The sequence below is a fragment of the Neopsephotus bourkii genome, unplaced genomic scaffold (genome assembly GCF_033783945.1).
Source record: "Neopsephotus bourkii isolate Nb327-2 ecotype Australia unplaced genomic scaffold, CSIRO-AGI_Nbou_v1 NB_1376, whole genome shotgun sequence".
NCBI classification, from domain to species: domain Eukaryota; kingdom Metazoa; phylum Chordata; class Aves; order Psittaciformes; family Psittacidae; genus Neopsephotus; species Neopsephotus bourkii.
Genome location: NW_026901855.1, coordinates 5,650,882 through 5,678,533, shown reverse-complemented (window position 1 = coordinate 5,678,533; position 27,652 = coordinate 5,650,882). Strand labels below are relative to the sequence as shown.

Genomic DNA, 27,652 nt, shown 5'->3' with positions numbered 1-27,652 from the left:
AGTGGGTTGTGTAGTTGGATTTGCAGCTTTATCTATGATCATAGAAAGCAGGCAAACTCCTGACATAGAAAGTGTTTCCTACAAGTAATGGCATGCCAAAAATCCAGTAATATAACAAAACCAGTGTTACCCTTGAAAAGTATAGCAGTAGTCTTGGTCAAAGACAAATGCGTCACTTTCATCTTCTTATCTCAACAGTCAGACCAAGGAATGTAGAAATTGCAAATAGGAATATCTGAATATCTTCTAGGATAAAACAAAAACTCTGCTGCAGACAACTCACTTTTCTTTAGAATGTAAGCAATGAGAACATTTCCTGAGTGTCTTCCTTATTCAGTTTGTTTTTGCTTAGTTTTACATGTTCATGCCTCTATTTATACATCATGATACAAGCTGAAGCTGGAAGGAAATGATTAACATTTGTATTAATGTTAGAGATGAGCCACTAAGAAAAAGGGCAATATTACAAATCCTCAAGAAAATGGTTTTGATGATCCATTGGAGCATGAGCGTCTGAAGTTAATATAGAGAAGGGGAAGTGCAATGAATTTTTTTTTGAGCAATCAGATCTATGTCCATTACTCAATAGAGGGTACGCTGTTTAGAATTATCAGGTACTGGATACCAATGATTTACCCCAACCACAAATCAGAAACAATGTTGGACCAGTCATTTAGTAAAATTAATTTGCTTAACTGCAGAGGATGCAGCTGGGTAGCATTTTGACATCAGCAAATTTAAATCAGTCATGTTGCATCATGTTGGATATCAAAAAAAATTAAATGTGGGAGCTGGGAACATCTTTAGATTATTTAACCCTTTAAGGATTATTTTTTTTCTAGTTACTACTTGGGAGAAAAACATGGACTTTGAAATGAAAGAACATGTGACAACTGCTTTGTGTTTTTACCAGAACAGAACCCCTAAGTGAGACCTGGTTGTTCTGGTATTTCCTGGCATTTAGTTACCAGTAAAGCAAATATCCCTTACTACCTCTGGTTTTATTTTGAACTGAGCTGGAATGGATCCCAACAGCTTCTCTTTAACAAAGCACATTTTTGCTAAAGCATCATTTCAAGAAGGAATATAGCCTTGCTTTTGAGACATCAAGGAACAAAAAATTTACCACTGTCCTTGGTTATTTTTTCCTACTGCTCAAAATTTTGTATCATATCTAATTTAATTTGCTTGCTCTCCCCCCCTCCCCCCCACCCCACCCAGCTCAGTTTATACATTCTGACTTTCAGGACATTTTCTGTCACTAGATTAAAGAATGCTTTACCACAAGGCATTCTCTTTTTGGGAAGGTACACACTGCAATCAAGTCACTCCTGGAAGAAAAACCAAAGAGATCGAGCTCTTAAGTCTCTCGGTATCACATTTTGCTCTAGCACTTCAACTGTTTTTTCAACATTCTTTTTAAAATGTAGACACTTTCTGAACTCAAAATTCTGGTATTGGCTCTCACTATTCTGTGTACAGTGTAAATCCCTCTCTGATCCTACTTGTTACTCCTTCTTGCATTTCGAGGGACTGAGCATTTTTGTTGTTTGGGTATTTTCCCCACAGGAGTGTTCTGGGAGTCTCATGTCACACTGATTTTCAACTCTAAGCCCTATCTCTTTTCCCACGTCACTACTTTCCTGGGAACAGGGCTTGATTCTGTAATTCCGTCATGAACTCCATTTACTAGACATACAGCTCTGATTTAGCTTATTTGAACTTTTACCTCTTTCACGAATTGGCCTTATTTTTCAGGTCATTTACATCACTTCCCATGACTGCCCTCTTCTCACTAGTGTTTGCAATCACTCAGTTCTTTGCAACATCTTCAAATCTGAAATCATAAAAGATTTAGTCTTTACTGTGTTTTGGTTTCACAGCTTAAGTAATAAAAAAGAAAGAAGCAGGGAAAACAGGCAACTGTGTTTCTTCTTGTTTACCTCACAAACATTTTTTCATGAAGATTCTTCTCCATCACAATGCTTTTGAACAACTGGAGGGTTTGAATATTTCTTTAAGTCAGTATCTTGGACTTTGCATGTTTTCCGCAAAGAGCTGAATCTGAATCTCACTTGTACTCTCCCTTTGAGGCACCAGAAATCTGAATCTATATTCTGTACCATGTTGCACAGAGAGGCTTTGTGTAACAGAATAAAGCACAATATGAATTAAGGAGACAATTATTAGAGACATAAAAGTTACCATCACCTCTTTAGGATGAGAAAGTGTGTATCTTCCATCAGCCATAAGACTCTGCAATGCAAAAGGGATTCATAATGGAACTGGCTTGAAATTGAAGATAATTTTGTGTGAAGCTGAAATGCTTTTTGGGAAAAAAGTCTCAATCCACAGTGAAGATTCTGGAACTCCTTCTCTTGTCATACTTATAAAAAAAAATAGATTTTCATGTATAAGTAACCAAAAAACAATCTTCTCACTTGCCAGCTGCTTATCTAGGAGGAATTTTCAACATGATTTTGCTTCCAAAAGAGAGAAAATAAAACTGGCTCTTGCCTGGTATCTCCATTGAAGAAAATGTGGGGTACTGGGCTTACCCTTTATCCATCTTCAATGGTAAGCCAGTAAGAGACAGCTTAAGACTCCTTCAGTTAGGCAGCTGACATCCAGCTCTTAAACCAGTGCTGATATACACTTGCAAGAGGCAGCTCTTGATCCTTTCTGAAGAATATCTTTCACAGTAAACTCATCTGGTTTTATTCTAGATTATCTACCACTATGGAATAACATAACAGGAAATATTTTCACTGGTTCTGTGAAGGAGATTAAAACCTCTTATTTTTTAATGGAGACCTATCACTCATGTTTTACTTAGGCAGCTTAATGCAAAATTATTGAAAGACTGAATCTGGCCAATGTGGATGCAGATTTAATCTCCTAGAGAGTCTTGAAAGGAAATTCTGGCTCTGGGATTAAATGAAAGATACTTCAATAAAATCACAAGGGGTGGAAATCCAGGAGATCTCAGTCCAGTTTACCGTGAAGTAACTTCTTGCTGTTCACATATTTATCTCCAGACTAAAGACAAAGCTTTGTCACTAAGCTTTTTTTCAGAGATTTTGCTTACACTTGGTCTTGGTAGTCTCTTTTTAAGATAAAAGCCTGTGAGGCTGATTTTCAAAGACGGGTTCCAATTTCAGATGCACCAATTTCAGCTGAAAAAAAAATAAAAAATCACCACTGCATTTCTGGAGATAATACCCTTCACTTCTGCTGTAGCTGGGCATGATCAGTAGTCTAAAATCTGTCACTGAATACTATGAAGATGAGCACCCAAAACTGAAACATTAGTGTCCTCGTTTGAAATATTTTGCCAAAGTTTTCCTATGTCTTCCCTTACACTCACGTCGCCCATCTTGGCATAACCTACTATTAATGTGAATAAATTATTGTAGTCTGAGATCCCAGGGAAATGTATTGATGCCCAAACATCATCCAGTATCTGAAGGGGGCCTATAAGGTTGCTTCATTAGGGACTGTAGTGATAGGACAAGGGGTAATGGATTAAAACTTAAACAGGGGAAGTGTAGATTGGATATAAGGAAGAAGTTCTCTACTGTAAGGGTGGTGAAGCACTGGAATGGGTTGCCCAGGGAAGTTGTGAATGCTCCATCCCTGGCAGTGTTCAAGGCCAGGCTGGACAGTGTCTTGGATGGCATGGTTTAGTGTGAGGTGTCCCTGCCCATGGCAGTGGGGTTGGAACTAGATGATCTTAAGGTCCTTTCCAGCCCCAGCTATTCTGTGATTCTATGATCACTTTTCCTCTTTTAGCAAATGGCTGGTCACTTCTCCTTGAAACTATACGCATTGTTTGCTATGCAAACATCAGGTTTTATGTGTCATCACAAAATGTCTGAAAAAGAAATATCACCAAACCATTATTCTAGACATGTCCCACTAATAAGGTATTCTACTGCTACCTCTAGGAGCAGTTCTGTGAAAGCGATGGCGACAGTTCAACTTATTTTCAACTTTTAGCATCTCTAGCTTAGTTTAAATGTTTAGTTTTCAAATCTTCTGAGTAGGGTGAAAAATAATTTCCCTGCTTATGTTTGTTAAAGTGGTATGCTATTTGAAAGCAGAAAGAAGAATGAAATGGGCCAGAAGAATAAAAAACTACTCATAGATTCCATTGTGTTGACAGTGGAGCTCTAAACCGAAGAATGGCCCCTTATAATTTAAAACTATTTTTTCCTGTGACTGTAGCAGATTTTGAAAAGATACAAACAAGAAAAGAGCCAGGTTTGGGAATTAGCCTGCAGTCAATCAGAACGAGTTTTTCATGCCTTTTCCAATATGCCATTTTGTCATCAGAGACTGGCAAGTCCTAAAGAGACAGATCCCTGGCTTAGCCAGTAGGAGAAATCCCCCTCATGAAATCCTCACAGCACAATCTTAAAACCTTTCCTGAAACCTGAGATTTGGATAAAACCATTTTCAACCCTGCTAGCAAGGGACACTACAAAACAATCTCCCTCAAAACACTTTGTGCGGATATGTGTGTGGATATGCGTACAACTGCCTCCTTATAAAGTGCTCTCAGCCCTGGGAGGGGAAGTGAACAGGAACTATAATATCAGGTAGGGTAAAAAATGTCAGATTTCAGGCAGATTGTATTTTCCTGCCTTGTTTAATCTCCATTGAGGGGGAGAATGAAGATTTGTGCCTGAATTGTTTGATTTTCTCTTTGTCATTACCCATATAACAGCTTAAACTCTCCCCTTCTAAATCTGAGGTGACTTTTAGAGGTTCCCTATCAAACACCGACACTATACAACACTCTATTAGATTACACTTTGTCAGCAAATCGGCACTTTAGATACTAAGCGATAGCATGTGCTCTACAACCATGCTATCATTCTTGCTCTAAGATCTTGTCAGAGCCTATAAATTAAGCAGTATATGGCCCTGGAGTTACATGAAAGGGAGGGCTGTAAACAACAGGAAGATGCTGCCTCAAAGTGCAGGACTTAAATAAAATTCTCTCCTGTCTGACCCAGGACAGGAGTACCACCCCAGCACAGGCTGACCATTTTAACCTACCCATTACTGAATGAGCAGCAGCATTAGGATGCTACCTAATGCTGCTCTCTGAAGACTCTGCATCATGGGTGTCTCCATTCATAAGATCTGCGTCTCCTACTGTACTACTATGGTAGCCAAACTATAAGAGATGCTGCCCAAGAATGCACTGACTCTGAAACGATAGCTCTGGCAACAGCTTACCTGCACAGGGCAGTAGGTCATTACTTTGACAATCTGAATCAACATTGCCCAGGAACAGCATGAGTTACTGCAAAAAAAAAGGAAGATATAGCCAGCCAGGTCACACCTCTGCCACATTCCCATTTACATTTTAACCCCAGGGATGAGAATTGAGGAAGCCTTACACTTCAGCCCCTTGCTAGCCTGCTGCTGAGGAGATGGAAAAAGCCCTTTGATACTGCCTATAACTATGAGAAAGATTCAGTCAGAAAATGAACAAAAGAATGATCCTCTGGTGTGGTGTTCTTTGGATCTCCAACACTACTTTGATTCAGTGGTGAATATCCCACAGCAATTAGGCATGAAACTAAGGATTAATATAATTTCGTCTGGCAGCCTTTCCAGAAGGAGTACCTAAATGCTCTTTTCACATCTTCAGGTATGTTTACTTCAGGGACAGGACCTGTACAGGACTGTATCATCTACAAAGTTCTTTGCTATTCCTAAAAAAGGAGACATCTGATTTCAAAGTCATTATTAGGCTTGCATGGTACAGTGGTTTCAGTGCATGCAAACTACATGCATGATCACAGAACACCTCATTACTATTATTTATTTTGAGTAACAAACACCTTGTAGAGGACAGGGAGCAGGGTGTCAAAGCTCCCTGGTTTGGGGCACATGCTGCATTGCTCGCTCTTCTGGTGGTTGAGCAACAACTAGCACTAGCACAGTGACAACAGAATGAGAGCACTGCCACTTTCCCAGTCCATAGCCAGATGCATTCAGGCCGTACATACACCCCAAGTTCAAGGTTAACGCAAAGGGCTGCGCAAGTCGCCGGCTGCCCTTTGACAAGGTAGAGCTCCCCCTTGCCCAGCACTTGCGAGGTTGTGACTCAGCCCTGGTCACCGTGGATTCACGGAGCACAAAAGGGTAAAAAGGTCACAGAGCGGAGCAGGACTCCTTTAAGAACACTCCTGCGGGCTGGAAGGGAAAGCTAGTGAAAGGAACAGGCAGCAGCAGGCAGCACCTTCCCTGGAAGCCCGCCCTGCTGACTCCAGCACATAGTTTCAGTGCTCTCTGGTGGTAGATGAAATCCCTACCCACCTTCCCAGCCTGAAAAGAAAGGGGTGGATGTGCTGAATTTCAAGCCCCTCTTCTTCTGTATGAGTACAAGGCTATGAAGTCTAGGAGCATAAGCAAATATAGAGACAATCACAGGCATGCATTTTAAAATCCATGGAAGAGTTGGGCAGATAGATACAACTCCAATTAAAATTCTCAGCACCATAACGGCTTATTTTTAATAACTTTGTGAAAAGCAAAGGCTTTTCTGCTCTGTCATGGACACATTTTTTGTATGGAAATGAATGCCACAAGCAAAAAAGAAATACTTTCTAAGTGAATGCCCACATGCCAGTTTCACCGGCATGAAAACTCTTATATTTTCATTTCTCAGTGTATGCTCTGGCACCTCTGCCAGGGATTTGCTGGCAGACCTGAGCCTGCACTGACTATGTACTGAATCAGGTAGAGTCAAGCTGGGCCATAAGCAGAGACTGCATATATATATAGCAGGATACTGTTGCATATATATCTAAAGCAGGATACTGTTGCAGAAATGTGACCTATGATATTGCTGGTTTGGAGGGCAGGCAGGCAGCGACAAGAGTCTATACTGAATATAGAATTAAACATTTAAAAATAATAAAAAAAAACCCAACTATTGGGACACAGCCAACTAACAATTACTGAATTCAGTCACGCACAATTTACACCAGAGTAATTCAGCTAAAGCCGTCAGAAAAGCAATAGACATCATCTGGATTCACAAATCTATGCTTCAGTGCAGAATTTGCTCTCACCTGTGAGCATGAGACTGAAACAGGCTGGCTGGAGAGCTAAAATAAGAGGAAGAAGAAAAGGAAAAATGTTGAAGGTACTTTCCAAAGCCCTTTTTTAGCCCAGTCCTAGAGCTGGATCTAAAGAATTAGACACCAAGTCAGTTCAGACTTAAGCTGCCACACAGCACCTGAGTCCCACTTGATGTTGAGCTACAGGCGCTCAGCTCAACGCAAATGCAAGGGATCTCAACCTACCTCACAGTCAAAAATACCTAAGTTACGCTGAAACATTTTGTGTTTGCTGTAAGCTAAAAGAACACCTACCCCTGCCGGGGTTTGGTAACCTTTGCATAGATGTGATTTCTTTCCCTCATCAGGTGAGTCACATTCCTACTGAACTCCCTGAAGGAGATCCAATTAAACCAGGCAAATCGTTTCCTATGAGCTACATGTCCTTTTTCACTCTCCACAAAATACACACACTTCTTCGAGCACTTGTGTGGTTTGCTTTGAATACTCAATATGAAAAATTAAACATTTCACATGGATTTCTTTTTAAAAAGTCATCGAAAAAATCCATAGCCAATGCATGATCAATCAGAAGAAACAAAACCATGAGAAAATTTAAGTATAAGCTATTTGTCAGAAACTTCCCTTGCTTCTACATTGGGCTCTCTAGGATCAGTCTGGGAGACACAGGGCAGGACAACATCACACAGAAGAAATACCCTTGACTAACTCCTTGATCCCCAAAAGTAGACATCTGCAACACTACATGCTGTAAGACTCACAGCAGGTTCTACTGTTGCTATGGTTATTCAAAACCTTCTTTTCAACAGGAGAGAAAGAAATTCTGCCGGTCTCTGCAACCCACAGTAACACAACTGTGTCCCTGCCCACATGAAGGTGGGCTTCAGCAGCATCACCCTAAATATAAAGATCAAATTAAAGGCACTTAAATATTTAAATAGAATGAAAATGTAAATTAATTAATTGGCGGGGGAAGGAAAGGAAAGGAAAGGAAAGGAAAGGAAAGGAAAGGAAAGGAAAGGAAAGGAAAGGAAAGGAAAGGAAAGGAAAGGAAAGGAAAGGAAAGGAAAGGAAAGGAAAGGAAAGGAAAGGAAAGGAAAGGAAAGGAAAGGAAAGGAAAGGAAAGGAAAGGAAAGGAAAGGAAAGGAAAGGAAAGGAAAGGAAAGGAAAGGAAAGGAAGGGAAAGGAAAGGGGAAGGGGAAGGGGAAGGGGAAGGGAAAGGAAAGGGGAAGGGGAAGGGGAAGGGGAAGGGGAAGGGAAGGGAAGGGAAGGGAAGGGAAGGGAAGGGAAGGGAAGGGAAGGGAAGGGAAGGGAAGGGAAGGGAAGGGAAGGGAAGGGAAGGGAAGGGAAGGGAAGGGAAGGGAAGAGAAGGGAAGGGAAGGGAAGGGAAGGGGAAGGGAAAGGGAAAGGAAAGGGGAAGGGGAAGGAAAGAGGAAGGAAAGGGGAAAGAAAGGGGAAGGGGAAGGAAAGAGGAAGGAAAGGGGAAAGAAAGGGGAAGGTAAAGGAGGAAGGAAGGAAGGAAAGGAAGGAAGGAAAGGAAAGGAAGGGAAGGAAGGGAAGAGAGGGAGGGAGGGAGGGAGGGAGAGAGGGAGGAAGGAAGGAAGGAAGGAAGGAAGGAAGGAAGGAGCCCACATCTCTTTAAAGTTCTTTTCCTAATTTTGCAAGTATAGCCTCAGAACACAGAGTGGGATCCAGATCTCAGGAGGTACAGAAATATACTTGAGTTCTGTCACTAACTATAGTGTTTTCTTCAGCATCTAGATTGGAAATTCAATAGGAGTGCTAGCATCTGAATGGAAGTATTAACCAGTAAAGTCAGTGCGGAGCAGGAAAAGATTTACAATACATTTGTTATCCCCTCAGGTGGCTGATTAGCAATGTAATGTAATGAATTATTTAACTCACACATTATTTTCTTCCCCACCATTTTTTTTTTATATTCTTCCCCACTCCTTCAAGCAGGCAATGGGCTTGAGTTTTCTAGAATATGAATAAAATCAAGAATCATGATTTCACCACTTCTATTATTCAGCAACACTATATTAGATGCTGGACAGTTCTTTTCATTATTCCCCAGGTATGACTGACACTTCAGTGCAAAAAACACAGAGCGACTTGGATGCTACCATTTAAATGCAAATTGTATCATATCAAGGAAGGCTGAAACTCTAACAGGTCCCTAGTGACAGAGAATTTCCACAGTTGTCTTCGCTTCAGCGTACCATGTCAGAGGCCTGTGCTATGCACTGTTTTCGCCTCCTACAGTGCAGATTCGACTCCCAATCAGGGATGCATTTAATGGTCTTATTCAAGACACCATAAGAGCACATCACTATGGAGATCCTGCTTTCCTGCTCCTATGCAATAATTTTCTGCTTATTCATCTGAGGTCACATTAGTTTTCAGCAACAGCCTCCCACTGAGAACTCTTGTTCAGCCAATTAGGCACTCTGACTTCTGATTCCTTTCAGGGTCACCATTTCCCTGGAAGCTAGTACCAGCTCTGCATGTGTATCCTATTGCCCTTGTTCAGAATCACACGACCTTGCATTTGGTTACATTAACATTCGTTCTGGTTAAACAAGGCCCACTTCCCAAATGAACTAGATTGATCTGTCAAACTCATCAAACTTTACCACTGTTTACCCTTAACTAATACTGTACGCTCTGCAAATTTTATAGGCACTATTTCCCCTTTTCTGAGCCATAAATAAAATCTCTGAATTGTATTAGGCCAGGAAAAATCCATGTGGAACTGTGCTGGAAACACCTTCTGTGGATTCTGAGTCCTCGTTTGCAATTCCTTTTTTGAAATCCATCAGCCAATTATAATCTACTTATTATGCAGTACATTAATTTTGCATAGTTTTAATTTTTTAATTGGAATGTCACGTGGTATGAAGTCAAATGCATTAGAGAAGTGCAGGTACATGTCAGCACAGCTCCTTTATCAGCCAAACTTTTCAAAGTTGTGTTTGCTTAAGGAGATCTCTTCTCCACAAAGTGAGATGTGCAACAGTTGCTGCTTAAGTCTGTTGTTTGGAACAAAATGCTGCATCTGTATTCTTAACGAGCAATGAGGAACTGTAGAAGGAAGATTTTGAACGGGAAGCAGAGCAGTTGTATTTTCTTACTGCCAAGCCCAAAGGTTTTCAATCACCATTCACTGCATTTACTTATAAAACACACTATGTTGAAATGTGTATTGGAGAAAGAACACACTGCAGATTTCTCAGCACTTCAAGCCACGAACGGTTACCCTCCCCTGTGGTATAAAAAGATGAACTGAACAGCACATTTGCTTACTCCCTTCTCGTTCTGGTTCACTAGCTCTTATCTGTCTTGTCTAAGGAGACCTTGTGGAAGAGTCTCTCAGCTTTTATCTCTATAGAGATATGTGTCCTGAACGAAGCTAAGAAAGTGTCATGGCTTGATGATACTTGATGAGAAATCTAGAAGACAGCTTTCAGCTTAAGGGTGCAACTCAATTACTGTGTGAAAAACACAGAGGCAGGACCTTCTCTGATCAGCTGATCTCTGAAGCTCTAGAGGGCTGCCTCATCTGTTTCTGAATCACCTTCTAGAAGAACAGGCAGATTACACACCACCTTCTTACAGTCTGATCCTCTCACAGAAGTCGTAGCCACTCAAAGAATAGTTACTTGACATGGGGTGTCCAGACCACCCCGAGCTGAAAGAGCGGGGTTCCTCTCTTCCTCCTCACTCCCATCCACTCATATGCACACCAAAGCAGTGGTTGCTGGATTCACAAGAAGATGATTTTGTTTTCAACACTGTGAGGCAACTAAAATACAGAAAACTGCTAGGGAGTTGGATTACCTCAGTAAAGCACTGGACAAAGGGAAAGGCATGACAGAGAAGGGGAAGGTGAAGAGATAAACAGAAGAGTAGAAAAAAGGAGATACCTTTTGCTTCACTGTTAATGAACTATTAAAGCCAGATGCTGTTGATGGGCTATAGTTCGCAATAAAACTTGGAATGCTCTCTCTGAAATTGCTAGACAGTCTATGGAATATCAGGGAGTGACAATAATAATAAATCAGCACATAAGAATTTATGTAAAATTATTTTTTAACCATAATTTATGGACTCTGGTTTAAAATACCAAATTTGTTTCAGTTGTTTAATATAACAATTTTTTTATTTTTTTTTCCCCAATGGAAAATGTGCATTTCCTGACCCCAAAGTCAACAAAAAGCAGATTGACAAAAAGCACTGTATATTATTTGGGCACAGAAATGAATTTGTTGCTAGGGTCCAATTCTGAACCCCCAGCTCATAGTATTGAATACCTCAGGTTCAATATCATGTGGTTCTACATGCTATCACTAACCACAGAATTCACATAAAAAATCCAGTACTTCTCTTGATGAATAAGAAGTATCTGTTACTTTGAAACTTTCTGTATGATTTAGCATGTGCAATTACAGTCATGCAATCCCATTGAAATCAGTATAGTAACATTCACCATATTAAAGGTATCATTGGCAGGCACTGTACACGAACTTGAAACAGATAGCTGTAAATCAGGACAGATTGATGTAGTACTGAAAGTCACTCCTTCTAAATTTAATACCAGACCTGACTTTGATTTGTTTTAGTTCTCTTGGATATAACAGCAGCCTTGTGATCTCAAGCTCATGATGCTATTAACTCACTTAATACAGTTTTACTCACTTTTAAGAATTGGTAATAGCTCCCTGTGGTCATTTTGGTCACCTCTTAAAATCAAGGTCTCTCTGGACATTCCTTCAAGTAATTTATGAATGGGTCAATGAAACTTAATAATTCCAGCTGTCTTCTCTCACTCTCCTCATGTTTCAAAGCAGTGAGTTTTACTCCCTTCTAATGTAGATAGCAACATTTCTTGCTTGGCTTAAGATGGGTGACTGATATTGTTTCTGAATTATTGCACAAATAAAATATGGATTTGGAACAGACTTTTCTAACATCCTACAACATACCATTTAAGAGGACAGGAAGTGGAGGACACAATGTTGCATAATTCACTGAGATGCAGCCCTCTGCCACTGCACATGCCTGTATTAATTAACTTCAGAAGCAAAAGGTTTAACTCCCTGCTAATGCCATTCTAACATAGCTACAGCCACTGTCAAAAGCTGCTTCTGTAGATTACAGTCATACAGTATTGGGTTTGCTAACCATTGACAGGACTTGCAAAATACTAGGTATGTGCTGCTATAAAGAAACTGGTATTTGCAATGGCTGGTCTTTAGCTTCTGTATTAACTCAATTCAGAAAATGATTGTGCAGCAAGTAATGCTGCACATCAGTTCAGTGAGCTGTGAGGCTGTCTTAGCTACTGAGAAAACTCACCCTCATTTCTTGATCTGCCATTTGAGAACTTGTGAAAGCGATGATGAACACCTATGAGGCTGCAAACCATGCACTGTCTAGACAATATATGCACAGCAGGGAAAACATACATAAAAACAAACTCTGACAGCCTGTCAACAAAGGTAGCTGTCCAAGCTAGTCCACTGTAACTGTACAATGACATGGTAAGCCTGGACTTACCTGCTGATGTTTTGTTGAGCTTATAATCATGCATTGACAGAGATATTAAGATTAGCACAAACTAGGTATGAATGGAAACAAATGTGTGCAGGCACCAGAAGAAACAGCAGAAGTGTTTAAAAAAAATGGTCTGCATTGATATATAATGATTCTGTTCCGAGAAATAAAAATGAGAAGTGTGCTGTTCATGTCAAGACCAGACAGCCTGCACTCTGGTAAGACCATAGCACAAATGAGTCATCAGGAGGAGATCCTATCCATTGAAACAAGAGGATGGCATCAAGGTCACAGCCCATCACTTATGCCATTCCTTTTCTTTTTAGCCCACAAGGAAAACACAGATGTTTATATATTCCAAACACATGTTACAAACAAGACAAAATGGACAATTAACAGTAACCTTGCCTAGGATTTATGGAGACTTCTGCAGGATTCTAAATCAGAGGACACCCCCATAATAACTAGTGATTCCTCATGATTTTAAAAGAGCATCCCCAAGACTAATTCAGCATCATCATACAAGAACTTCGACGATGAGTGCTCAACAGCTGGCATGTCTCATCTCCCACATGGCACAAATTTGAACTTGGGCATGCACATCCTAGTATTTGTAACTATGTGGCTGTAACAGTGTGAGTGGGTTAAATAAACTTATTTAGAGTTTCTGAAAAGAAGTATCAACTTCCCTTTCCATATGTTTTTTTGATAGTAATTTCCAAAAGGTGCAGATAAACTGCTTCTTCTACTGGCTATGCACACTTCATTGTACCACACAGATATGTCCTCTAGACCACCAGCTCCTGATGGCTTAAGAGGAAATAAAAGAAGATAGCATTTAGGGAACACTTAAATGCTATGTTTAGGTTAATCTCAGACACCTTAAATTTGATGTTGGCTTCTTCAGAGAAAAGGATAACAAAGCAGAGTAGAAATGGGGAAGAAAACAGATGCATAAGCAGCCTGAAGACAGACTGAGAAAGTTGGGGCTGTTCAGCCTGCAGAAGGCTGCATGGAGACCACATAGCAGCCTTCCAGTATCTGAAGGGGGCTTATAAGGATGCTGGGGAGGGACTCTTCATTAGGGACTGTAGTGGAAGGACAAGGGGTAATGCATTCAAACTTAAACAGGGGAAGTTTAGATTGGATATAAGGAGGAAGTTCTTTACTGTGAGGGTGGTGAGGCACTGGAAGAGGCTGCCCAATGCTCCATCCCTGGCGGTGTTCAAGGCCAGGTTGGACAGAACCTTGGGTGGCATGGTTTAGTGCGAGGTATCCCTGCCCATGGCAGAGGGGTTGGAACTTGATGATCTTAAGGTCTTTTCCAACCCAAACCATTCTATGACTCTATGATTCTAAGACTGAGACTGTCCCCCACCTAATCTTTCAGTACCTGATTACGGTTTCAGATTTCTTTGGATAATCATGTTTTTCTATTGTATGGACATTTGTCAATTATCACTATAGCCGCTTGTTTAAAAAAAAGAGAAAAAGAAAAAATAAAGTAGATAAATAAGGCTTAGGATAACAAAATACATCATCCACCCATTATTCCTTCAATGTATGCAGCCTGCTGGCATGGTTCGGAGTTAATTTACATGGTAGATGCTTCTACTTCAGCCTGAAACAAGACTGGTCTGCATGCCATTTCCTGTCAGGAGTTGTTGAACCTCAATTACTTATTTGAGATAAATGATGTAATAAAAACACACTTTACAGTCCAAAAGCCACCTCCATCTACTTTACAATGCTGGTTTTCTGTTTGATTTCCTTTCCTTCCCCCCCCTGGACCAAGACACTAGCCACAGTAAAAAAAATTACTCTGGTATCTAAGCAACAAAACACCCCCTTATTTTGTTCCTTGTAAATGACAAAGTTGCCTCAGCCATCACAGCTCCTTTCCTGTTCACTCCCAACTGTCCTCACAAAAAAGTAATATAAAGAAGAAGGTGATGGTAACTTGTAAATGCTGTGGCCACTGCACTAGCTGAAGCTTCAGGAGCTAAAATTGGTTAGGCCTTATTTAACTGAACCATGTTACACATATTTCTCTGCTGACTGGACAACAACTTAACAAAGAGAGAGGAAAGGTGCTAGGAAAAGAGTTATTTCATGACAGTGCCATTCATGACAGTTTACCTTTCTTACTTTATCCAACCTGCCTGCGAAGTAGGTGATGGCTCCCAGAGCTGGCTGAATTTAGTAAGAAATTAAAATCACCAGAAAGCAGTTATTCCTGTCATAGAGCAGTTCTCAATGAGATCACAAGCTGTTATAAGAACAAATTAAATTATAGCCTATCTCCTCTGTGAGCAGTTTCTCAGTTTGTGTGCATAGGAAAGGCAAAGCAAAATACTTCATGGGGTGTGGCAAAGATCAGTCCATTAATGTGTTATATTTGAAAATGTAAAGTGCTATTAAGTGATAGACTGATTACTTTAATTGGCACTGTTTACACACTCTTTGCAATTCTATGACTACAAAAGCAGCTGTGGAATTATATTCCAGGTATGCAGAACCTCTCTCTACCACTCAGCTCATACTTCATCATTATCACAGAATCCAAATGCTTAAAATGAAATCTCTATGCTATCATATTTGTTCTGCAGGGCCCAGACTGGCATTGTCAAATAGTCAATTGAACAGATGAGACATTTTTGATGTATTCAATCTCAGTGTTTTTGTATAAGAGCCAGATTTGGAGGGGGATGGTAAATGTAGGCTTTTCCATTTTCCTCAGAGAGATGTGGTAACTGATCTATAAAAAGTGATAAAGTAAGCTTTAGATGGAAGACTTTCAGCTCTGAAACAACAGAAACTTTCATACTTTATCTTTTTTATTTACAGGTTAACACTTTAAAAATGAAGAGGATTAAATGTTTCATTAACTGCACACACTGATTAACATTTATAACCTTAAAAACAAGAGCACGTAGGTAGTATAGATATCAACAGAGAAGGTTTATCAAGAAATCTGATAGTGCTTGCTAAAGAACCAGCACAAAGGTGCAAAGGAATTCTGCGATAACCTGCATCACACCCTGAATTTCCTCTGGTGTTGCTCTACTGTGCTAAACAGTTCATGAACATGCTCCTGTTGGTTTGTTACAGCTGTGGTAGCTCTTGACCTTGACACTAGAGGCTCATGTTACTCTTTATAAAGCAGTCTGCTGATCAAAAGTCAGTTCCCTCTTTCCTCTTGTTACCATGGAGCCAGAGGTTCACCCATTACCAAGTTCACCTCTGATTCAGCTGAGGCTGGCCAGAATGCCACTTGCAATGATGGACAGCTGGGCACCTGCACTAACTCCTTTCATAATGTCCAGCTCCTGCTCTCAGTGGGGAGCTACAGGGGAGAGGGAAAGAGAGTCGGGGCAAATTAAGAAACAACCAAACTACTGCCACACTGAGAGTCACAGAGAGTGATGCTGACAGAGGAAGTAAAGCCCTGGCAGGAGTACAATATCCAGACCTACCCCACATCAGTGTGGGCAAATGAAAGGGGAACCAGGGTGCCAAAGAGGTATAAGACTTTTTCCCTTCCCTTCCTTTCTCTTCCTTTCTCTTCCTCTACTTTCTCTTCCTTTGCCTTCCTTTCCTTTCCTTTCCTTTCCTTTCCTTTCCTTTCCTTTCCTTTCCTTTCCTTTCCTTTCCTTTCCTTTCCTTTCCTTTCCTTTCCTTTCCCTTTCCCTTTCCCTTTCCCTTTCCCTTTCCCTTTCCCTTTCCTTTCCTTTCCTTTCCTTTCCTTTCCTTTCCTTTCCTTTCCTTTCCTTTCCTTTCCTTTCCTTTCCTTTCCTTTTTTTCATTTCCTTTCCTCTATTTTCGTTTCCTTTCCTCTATTTTCCCTTCTTTTCCCTTCCTTTTTCATCTCCGGAGTTTAAGTCAAAAGGATTTACACAGACACATATATCAAGAATGCTGGAGAATTTTGGTTAAAAATGTAAAAAAATTAATTTTGTCCTGAACTTACATTTACAGATCTTCATAGAAAGCAGCCTGTGTAACCTCCATGAATTAAACACACTAATCAAAAGGCTTTGGCATCAGTGGTGGATTAATGACCAGCTAAAAAGAAGATGGCTTGAAGAAAGCCGAGCCATCATTAAGCCAGTGTTCTGTGCCAAGGTTATTACCATTACAGGCCTTTTTAAAAGCACTGAGGAAAATAAACATTAGAGAGCAAGTAATTTCTTGTATTGAGCCAATACTTCTCCTATGGGTTTTTGCAGTATTGAAGGCTGCTGCTTTCACTTTTGGCACACATTTTTCCGAAAGTCTTTAGAACCAATGCTTAGATTTTGTCATATTTTATGTAATTTGTGGCACAGTTATGAACGTGTCATCTTTTCCAGAATTGTTGGAGGAAAGGTTCCTGACATGAGCCAGCAGCTGTTTTGCTTAAGATAGGGGATTTTCAAGAAGGGTAAAATGGATGGCCCGGGGAATTACAGACCAGTCAGTCTCACCTCTGTGCCTGGCAAAATCTTGGAGCAGATTCTCCTGGAAGGCATGCTAAGGCACATGAAAAACAACAAGGTGCTTGGTGACAGCCAGCATGGCTTCACTAAGGGGAAATCCTGCCTGACCAATTTGGTGGCCTTTTATGATGGGGCTACAGAACTCATGGACAGGGGTAGAGCAGTTGATGTCATCTACCTGGACTTGTGTAAAGTGTTTGACACTGTCCCACACGACATCCTTGTCTCTAAATTGGAGAGACATCAATTTGATGAATGGACCACTCGGTGGATAAAGAACTGGCTGGAGGGCTGCACACAAAGAGTTGTGGTCAATGGCTCAATGTCCAGCTGGAGACCAGTAACAAGCAGTGTCCCTCGGGGATTGGTGTTGGGACCGGTCTTGTTTAATATCTTCGTTGCTGACATGGACAGTGGGATTAAGTGCGCCCTCAGCAAGTTTGCTGTTGAGACCAAATTGTGGGGCTTGGTTGATACCCTGGAGGGAAGGAATGCAATCCAGAGGGAGCCTGACACGCTTGTGAGGAGGGCTGATGCCAACCTCATGAAGTTTAACCATGCCAAGTGCAGGGTCCTACACCTGGGTCAGAGCAATCCCAGACACAGCTACAGGCTGAGCAGAAAAGAGATTCAGAGCAGCCCTGTGGAGAAGGACTTGGGGGTGCTAGTTGATGAGAAAATGAACATGATCCAGCAGTATGTGCTCACAGCTCAGAAAGCCAACTGTATCCTGGGCTGCATCAAAAGGAGTGTGACCAGCAAGTTGAAGGAGGTGATCCTGCCCCTTTATTCTGCTCTCGTGAGAACTCACTTGGAGTATTGTGTACAGTTTTGGTGTCCTCAACATAGAAAGGACATGGAACTGTTGGAACAAGTCCAGAGGAGGGCCACGAGAATGATCAAGGGACTGGAGCACCTCCCATATGAAGATCGGCTGAGAAAGTTGGGACTGTTCATCCTGGAGAAGAGAAGGCTGTGTGGAGACCTCATAGCAGCCTTCCAGTACCTGAAGGGGCCATATAGGGATGCTGGGGATGGACTCTTCATTAGGGACTGTAGTGATAGGACAAGGGGTAATGGGTTAAAACTTAAACAGGGGAAGTTTAGATTGGATATAAGGAGGAAATTCTTTCCTGTTAGGGTGGTGAGGCATTAGAATAGGTTGCCCAGGGAGGTTGTGAATGCTCCATCCCTGGCAGTGTTCAAGGCCAGGTTGGATGAGTTCTTGGGTGATATGGTTTAGAGTGAGGCATCCCTGCCCATGGAGGGGGGGTTGGAACTTGATGATCTTAAGGTCCTTTCCAACCCTAATTGTTCTATGATTCTATAGACCACTGTAGGTTATGGTCGGTGGGTAACGGTTGGAAAAGCACCACCTCTACACTCACTTTCTCATACCCAAATGAATTATTGCAGTATAGAAGATTTGTTTCTTGTTTGGAATGATTTCTAGGAAAACCTGTGGGTTTGTGTAAAATTTACTAAAGCTATAAATGCTGAAATGCTAAATTTTTGCAAATGTTCCAATTTTGGCTATATGGACAAGGGTTGGATGACTAAAAGAAGAATACTTAGTGATGTCAAGTTGCAAAAGACATGCTCAGAATGAAACACCAGCTTACCACTGGCATAAATCTAAGACAGTTATTGCTCTTTTTTTAGACCAATATAATTGAGAAGAAAACACAGATTCTTGTATATTCAGATTATTTGTTTTCTGAGTTTTTTAAGCTATTTGTAACTTCATGAAATCATTTTTATCTGTCTCTGGCTGTAAAATGATGGAATCCACTCTTACTAAACTAGCATGTTATACGTACCTCACTATGTCAAGTTCCCTCTGTTACTCTTGAACCAATTATTACAGCCCCTTGCTTTCCTGCTCCATTGTAATTTTCTTTCTGAACCAAACCATATCCAAACAAAACCAAAATTACATGAAAGGATGCCAGTGGTGCTTGCACAGCATTGAATCCAAATCATAAAATTGGGGTCCCTATGTCATAAATCAAGTAATCCAAATACTTATATTTAAAAAATAAACATAAATTATCAAGTAGGGATAAAAATCAAAATCCATACAGCACTCCAAAACATTGAGCCCAAATGAGAAATGTGCAGTAATTTTAAGGATGGGCATCCATTATGGACTTGCTTATTTTTCTGCAGCATATCTAGATGTAAATCTGCCAATAAAAGGGCTTTATTTTGCATTCTGAAGAGATTAGTAAACACACAGGCTCTAACTGAATCTTTATTTTAACTTTACTTTTTCTTCATACATGTAATCTTCTCCCCAAGCTCCCTATTGTCCTTTTCCCTATTGTCCATGTATTCTCCCATACCTAGACAAGGATAGAAGAAAACATGCTTCAGGAATGGGTGATGTGGCAAAACCCACAGCAAAGCAAGAGTTAACACATGCTACTGTCTTTTAAGTAGATAAAGGCGTATCAGAATAAGAACACTTTATCTAAAGACAGCCTTCTTATCCGTGGTTAAATCAACTTAATAATTGAAGAGCACAACTTAGGTCTTTGATGTGGGAGAGAAAAGATTTGACATGCAACCTCATCAGACTAAAAAAGGCACTTTTATTTCTGCTTTTGGTTCTTCTGGCAGTTGCTTAATTACATGCAGCACTTCAGCTGTTGGCTGCTACGAAGTTCCCCAACACTATTCACATATGGAATAAAAAGCTAGTTTTAATTCAGAATAGAGCCAATTCCAGAGCTCCCACTAGCATTTTCCCACCACTTCCTCACCTATAGTCAGACTCCTCTTATCACAAAAGCTTCCAGAGCTCACTGAGGACAAGGGTGGAAAAATTAAAAGCAAGCTATTCACTAGAGAGCTTTCGTCCCCCACTCTTTTTTCTTTTTATACTTTTACACTGTAGGACTTGAAATGTGCACGGATTTCTTAGCTGGAATTTCTACTGCCTGGAATATAATCGAGAGATTATTTTCCAGAAGAATCAAAGTAAAAGACTGAACAGAAGGGTGAGTTCAAGTTAAAGCACAGGTTGTTTTTCTAGAGGAAATCTACAAGCTTGTCGTATTTCACTTTTTTTTTCCCCAAGCCCTTTATTGAACATGTTAGCTGGCATATTCTTTTATCATATTAATCTGGTGTAGTCCCCTTCACTTTGCTTTACAGATATGAAGGAAAATGGGTACCTCGTTAATCTGCTTTAGTCCAGTAACTAGTAAGGCAGGAATTTGACTGACTAGATTGTATCATATTAGCTGGGGAAAAAGAAGACCTAAAGCTAAGCAAAACTGAAAGGGAATTAAATCACATGATGTATAATTACTCCCAGTATGGGTAACTGTTTTCTGTCAACATAACCAATATTTTTCAGTCTTGTAGAACTTCTATCTGTTGAAAATCAAAGGGATTTCACATTCAGCCAAGGTATGCTCATGTTGACAAGCAACTGGCAGAAATTCTGCACCAATGAAAGAAAACACGGGGAAGGAAATATCAAGGTTTGGGGAGTTCTAGCTGGCAGTTGAAACTCAAAAGGCTGCACCAGCAAAGTGACAGAATTAATCCCATACTACCTGTTTGCTTTGTTTAATCCAGCTGCTGGAAGAAATCACTGTTGATGCCTATGAATAAATAAAAAATGTTCATAATGTCTAATCTCTGAAAAACAGTCACAGAAATCACAATAGTCACGAAAATAACTAGAATATTTTTCTGGAAAAATTCTTTTTGTAGATATTTTTTCTTCATCTTGAATTAGATGTGGTTGTCATGACACAGAAACTTAAAATATCTGCTGATGGACTGGGCAAGTTATGAGAATGAAATGTTTAAATAAACAGCTTTTATTAATTTAGGGTCTTGCAGCAAGATCACCCTATGCAGCTGGAAACTGGTGAGTTCTTCAAAGACCAGGAAGATTACACTGTTGTAGAAATAATGCAATTACATTTTCCCAGGGGGATTATCAAACCCAACTGTATCTGTTTCCAAATCAGTACTGGCATCAGCTAGAGAGACAATTATCCTTAATGATATTTTCACTTTCTTGTGTCTCTCTGACAAGGTATATGTCCTGTTCACTACAGCCCAATGAAGCAGGTAAGCATCATCAACCCCAATTTCCAGACAAGGAAAATAAGGCACAGAGATGGGATGGCAAGTGAAAGAAAGATATATAGTGAGCCAGTAGCTAAATAAGAAGAATCAAGCAACTTCTAGTCCTAATCTGCCATTCCAGCCACTGGTAAATATACCTTATTTCTTGATCAAACACACATGCTATGGCTTCTGCCACCAGGGGAAATGTGAAAGTGTAACCGCTAAGAGGCAATCAGAACAGCATAGTTACTCAATAAATACTACATAGCTACTGCACAGTCTGTCTTCAATTTCCATTCTCTAAGACCCCTGCTTTAATTTCCCCCAACTCCTTTCTCTCTGTACTCACTGAGTCTGCATGCAAAACTATGTGTATCTATTTAACTTGCTTCCAATTCCTAATCTTCTATTGGGAAGATTTGCTAGTTGACATTGGTGCAACTTCTTTCAATGTAAGCTTATGTCATTACAGAATAATAAGACAATCATTATATTATTAAAAAAAAAAAAAATCAGTGATAATCCAGGAGTAGTAGTAGGATCCTTTCCATTTTTTTCATGTCCCTCATTCTTTTCACATTCCACTTTCCTATTATTTTCTTTTCCTGTGGTTTGTCTACTAAGAATCTCATCTAGTTCTATTTTAAATATATCACTGCTTCCACCTCTAGTCACCTCCCTTCTCAATTTTTTTCATATGGTTATTACTGTTTTACATGAAATCACATTCTCTGAAAGTCTGTTCCCAAGTTGCTCATTTTCAGGTGAATTTTTCCATGCTTCCTGCCAGTAATAGAAAATTGTCTTCCTTATGTTATGTACTGGAGTATGCACTCCATAACTTAAGTCAGTTCAAGGAGGGGTCACCTCAAAATTCCTATTGTTCCAATTGGAAAAGAGACTAGAGCTGATCACACCTCCTCTGAATTACTCATGTCTTTGTGATTTGGTGTCACTCTTAAACCCTTCTATTATACATTGCCTGCTAGAGCAATTTCTTCCTGCTCTAGCTGTGCAATCTTTTGCCATCTCCTGTACTAAGTAATATTGATAACATTGTTCACCTGGGGGAAAGTTTGAGATTTCCTATCTCCAGGAAAAGCTCTCTCAGAAACAGAGACAAATTCTTTTGACAGCAAAGCACTTATATAGAGTCATCTAAAGCATGCATCAAAGAAACAAACAAAAGCCGAGTCTAGTTCTTTACTGTGCCACAAGTCAGACTGAACAGCTATTGTGGGCTTTCCTAGCCCTTGTGAAACGAAAAGTGAACACACTGTGTTGTAGGAAAAAGAGGAGAATATGTGGAATTTCTGGGACTAATTATAGGATAAATTTAGTCCAAGCATGATAAAGTTTGCTATTTTACTTTTTCTAGTTCACTAATTCTGAAAACCTCTTCCACATCAAGGCCTTTTGGAAATAGGTACACATTAGAGTGAGCACCACTGAAGGTGAGAACTTAAGCAAAAATAATAGATATAAAAGAACAAAACCAATAGATATGAACACTTCCATATGAACGTGTAATTCGCCTGTGACTCTAAACTTCAAAAGACACATTTCATCTTTGTACTCTGGTCAACAGGAACCTTCTCTCTTACAGCTTTTCCTTCCAGAAGCAATCTATACATAAGGCAGAAAGGTAGGTTATGAGTGCAGTACCTCCCTTAAGAATAAAGGCAAATGTTAAATATATCCTCACAGCCTGTAGCGTCTCAGATTTTATTACAGGAGAATTAGCAAAAGTGGTTGAACTGCTCTGGTCTGTATCCTACAGCCAAGTTTGGATGCTTCCGCAAATAGCATAAAAACTGGTATTATTGGCCATCTGGAACTAATGGAGAAGCATTGTGGAAATCCTGCAGAGCAATAAAAGGTGATTCAGCTGTAGAAGAATCTAGTCCAACAACATGAGCTTTTCCCAGTAATCATTCAGATGTAAGCCATACACATGTAATGGACCATATCAAGCAGAGTCCAGAGCTGGGCAAAGGGAAGTTGAAATGCATCACTTTAAGGAGGGAATGGAGCCAGAGTATTCAACATATTCAAGCAATAGTATTCTTTTGATTAGTTCACAAAGACTTGTCATTCACTGACACAAGGTAGAGCTGCCAAAGCAGAACTATTGTTTAAACCAAATTGTCACTCATATCTCTCATGTTCAAATGCAAAATAGAGATAATAAGATTGCTCTAGTATCTGATGGATTTTAGGACATTTGCGCTGCCACTCAGGTGAGCCACATTATCTAAGACACACAGAATATAATCAATTAGGAGAAGTATGAATTTTTTTATTATTTCTTTGCTTTCATTTATTTTAATATGTAGAGTGATAAAACACACTGCAGGTGGACAATGAAGTACACAAAATGTTTTAATGTTTATATACAGTAAACAGTAAATAATGTCTGAAATTTGTCTCCACCAAACAGAAAATAACTCATGACAACTCATAATTTCAAAATAAATACGTCATATCAAATTTGAGCTATTTTATATATTCCCTAATATATCACAAAGAGAAAAGAGATCACAAGGAGAAACCTCCTACAAGTGAAGGTTAATCATCTGAAAGCTGACTGATCAAAACATGTTTAAATTAGCGTGAGACTTCTTTTTAATCTCAAGAGACCAGAGGAAGTAATAAAGGAACAATGACTGTTTCCTTATCTAAGAGCTATAAAAATTTCCTTTTGTGCTTTTCTAATTTTTATGTTGAAGAGTATATGTAGAACACACTGAGCAAAAATAGCTATACAGTCACTTCCTCGGCTTAATGCATTTCACAAAGAAAGTTTGCCAGCACAGCTGAATCACTAGACCGAAGTGAGGTAATTATTTGTGGAAAACTTCAAATCCGACCTTTATGTTTTTCACAAAATGTCCTTGACCCGTCATCTCTCTCTGTTTTTTCTGAATAAATGTGTAGGCTGGCATACGGATACTAATCACCAGAGAAAACAGTGAGGCTCTGGAATGATATTAAAGACAGAAGTACCATTAAAACGCACAAAAAGCTACTTCTAAGCAGCAGCAACTAAACACTTGAAATGGTAGTGAGTTGCAGTAGGTACCTTCCACACACAATATAACTTCCAGTCTCGTATTTTCATATGTTAACCTCTAGCATACCTACCAGCCATCAGATGTTTTTTAGTCTTGCACAGAGATCTAAATAGCATACGATCCCCGTTTAACAAGGAGAACAGCTTTAGTATAAATCCTGTGTAGAATATCAGTATTTATAGTTGTTGATACCTTTAATAAATTCTTTCTACTTAAGAAGAATATTATTCCACAAATCAGTCCGAAATGTAATACTAAAGAAGAAATATGTCAACAGACCACCTACAGTTCTCTGTGGCTTACTTTGGATTTTTTTCTCATATATTTCCTGAAGCTAATGAAAATTCTAGGGGAAAAAAACCCACAAAATATTTTCCAGAATTCGAGAAGGCAGATTAGTGGGTGAAAAATTGTACTGATTTTACCAGAAGTTTACCTTACTACATAAGGATGGCAGATCCTGATGCTGAGGGATTGCAAACTATTTTCTTCTTTCATTTTATAATGGTCTCCCAAACTTTGACACTGCATTCACATGACAACCTCTTATTTAGGTGTTGAACTTGCAACTCCCAGTGTCTGTGAAACATTCTTTAATTATCATAGTCAAAGGATGCAAAATTTAGAGGTTTATTTGATTTAACAAATTAATATCTTTGATACAAGAAGTGCTTGTCAACATATACAACAATAATGTCTTAAAATATTTCGTTACTCTTCATGTGTTGATTTAGGAGCTTAATGAGATGATTCCAAACTGACACTTAGAATCTGCCAAAAATCAGAGACCCTAGAAAAAAGACAAGACATAAGCTATTAAGTGAAATAGTCAGCCAGAGACCAGAGAACCAGAGACCAGTTCCAGAGAACTCGGACAGTATTGTTTCTTTTCAGTCCTTGGTGGTATCAAGTAGAAGGTATTTCAAGAAAACTGATTTCTCCAATCTTCTTTAATATCAACTATGGTAACTTCTAGGCTTTGTTGTCTGGCTTGCTTGCATGAAATCAACAGAATTGCTCATAGCTGAACAGTTTTTAAGCTCTAGAGCTTTTTTTCCCAGTCCACATAACTAACAGCCCTTCTTATTATAAGGTCTGATGGTTACCTGGTGGCTCCAACAAACTGAAGAAAATTCTGCACTGATTGTCACTTTGTTGAGTGTGTTACAAATTCACAAGTGATTTAATGGTTTAAACTCAACAATCCTCTCCTTGCTGGAAACTTAATCTTTGTCTGAAAGGAATAACAACATTACAAAGACTATATCTTTTGTAGGTTTCGGTTGGGGTTTTTTCATTTAGAAGAGTGAGACAGTTTGAGGAAGCAGTTTCCACTGCCATACTCAGAGATACAGTCTACTAGGCTGACTAAAATATCAAACTTGAAGACAACTGGAGAAATGTTTGAACTGTTCATCATCTCTGTATGGTGCTTACTCAAATATGAAAAACGAAAGAGGAAGTGGAAAGAAATATCAGTGATAGCTTAATGTAACTTAGAAACTTGGAGAAATCTGGTTTAGAGAAATAATTACGTGTTGAGGATGATCTTAAGAACTCAATGCAACTGCATTTGCAAGGCTAACCAGAAAGTGCTAGCATAAGTGGACCAAGGAGAAAAATAATGTTTGTTCCTCATAGACTATTTCGAATAGGAAGACCTGGGTGCAGAAGGTATCTTGTGCTTAACTGATATGTACTCATAAAAAGAAATATAACCTGTAAGAGCAATGATTTCTTAAGCAATAACGTAGATTGCTTCATCTAAAGTACATATCAGCTAGAAACAATAACAAGGAAATGGTTACGAAAAATGGTGATTGAGTAACCTGTAGGGGAATATTTGTGTGGCGGGTTTTTACTGGTTATTTGTCACAACACCCTTGTAAGCTTAAAGTACATAATCAAGTGACTTTGTTAAATAAACAATTCTGTAACTCTATGAAGTCCATGTCATCATACACCACAATTATGAATTTCATTATTAAATGAAATAGTATGTAAAGCCAAAGGCTTTATGAATAAAATTAAAGCACTAAAGATACACTAGATCTAGTGTATGGGAAACAACTAGATAGAACCAGTCAAACCTACATATTGAAATCCTTTGATGAACATATATTTCGGACATCCAATACACTGAAAGCAGGTGGCCTTTTTGAGTGATTATTTACATATGTAGACCATGGACTCCAATACTGCAGGCTTGGATGTTACCAGGACATATTTCCCACATGGAATGAGAAGTGACCAGTTTATATTTGACGTGATTCTTGTTTAACCCTCAAGCATTCAGGACTGGCCTCCAGCACAAGCAAAACAACTAGCGAGTACTAGTAATAAGCCACTCTTCACAGTGCCTAAAAGCCCTCATGAACTACAAAAGAGTGGGCACCTTGAGGTGTAATCCATTAGCTTGAAAGTACTGAAAGTACAGAAAGCATTGAACACAAACCAGGTAGGCCAGTTGATCTCATACAGGTGATCTGTAAATCAAAGATTGCAAGCTTACTAAGCTTATTTTGTTGATAAACTAAAACAAGCAAACAAAAACCAAAAGCAAAGCCAAATAAACAAAATCCCACCACAAAACCAAAGCAAAACCAAAAAACAAAGCTGAGCAAACGCAGTTGAAAAGTACCCCAATCACCTCCTAGCTGAAAGTACACAGAATACATAGGAAATGCTGCTCTAATGCCTCATGAAGTCTTACTAGTTTTCATACCCCAAGTTCCTAAGGCTGGAGATTTTTCACAATGTATTGCAATCTCAACTTTTCAAGAAGAAAGACAGCCTTATAGCAAATAATAGCTGTAGGAAATATGGTCTGGGAGTACACTTTTTTCATTTTTTTTTCACCTAGAATGTGAAAAACATTCTTCACGGAAAACAAAAATGCAGTTACGTTTAATTCACTTGTTCAAAAGAAAAAATATAAGCTATTTTCCCATCACTTTGTTGTTAACAGAAAGGTCCTGTGTGTCCTAAGCCAAGCCTAGAGGCATTCTCTAAAAGGATGATGATATCATAATTACTGGAATTTTTTATCATTTTCATCCTAGTTTTCTGAACAGAAAAATACTGTAGTCTTCCACAGGTATAGCCACAGCTAAATGAACTCGTCCACAATACAATGGAACTGCAGTCTTGCAGCATGAAAACCTGATGCTTGTCAATCTTTTAATATTGGTTCATTCCGAACAAAACTTTGAAGCCTTATGAAACAGAATAAAGAACTTCGTAAGACATAGAATCATAGAGTCATAGAATGGTTTGGGTTGGAAAGGACCTTAAGATCACCTAGTTTCAACCCCCCTGCCACAGGAAGGGATGCCTCACCCTAGACCAT

The 27,652-nt window shown here is 39.4% G+C and overlaps 1 long non-coding RNA gene across 1 annotated transcript; it reads right to left on the bottom strand.

The window, feature by feature from the left end:
- Positions 1-231: 231 nt before the first annotated feature.
- Positions 232-7,970, bottom strand: LOC133219788 (uncharacterized). Its single transcript, XR_009727529.1, has 4 exons — positions 7,802-7,970; positions 6,337-6,416; positions 1,730-1,837; positions 232-399 (listed from the first exon to the last, which is right to left on the bottom strand). It is a non-coding gene; the product is annotated as an uncharacterized LOC133219788 (long non-coding RNA).
- Positions 7,971-27,652: the final 19,682 nt, after the last annotated feature.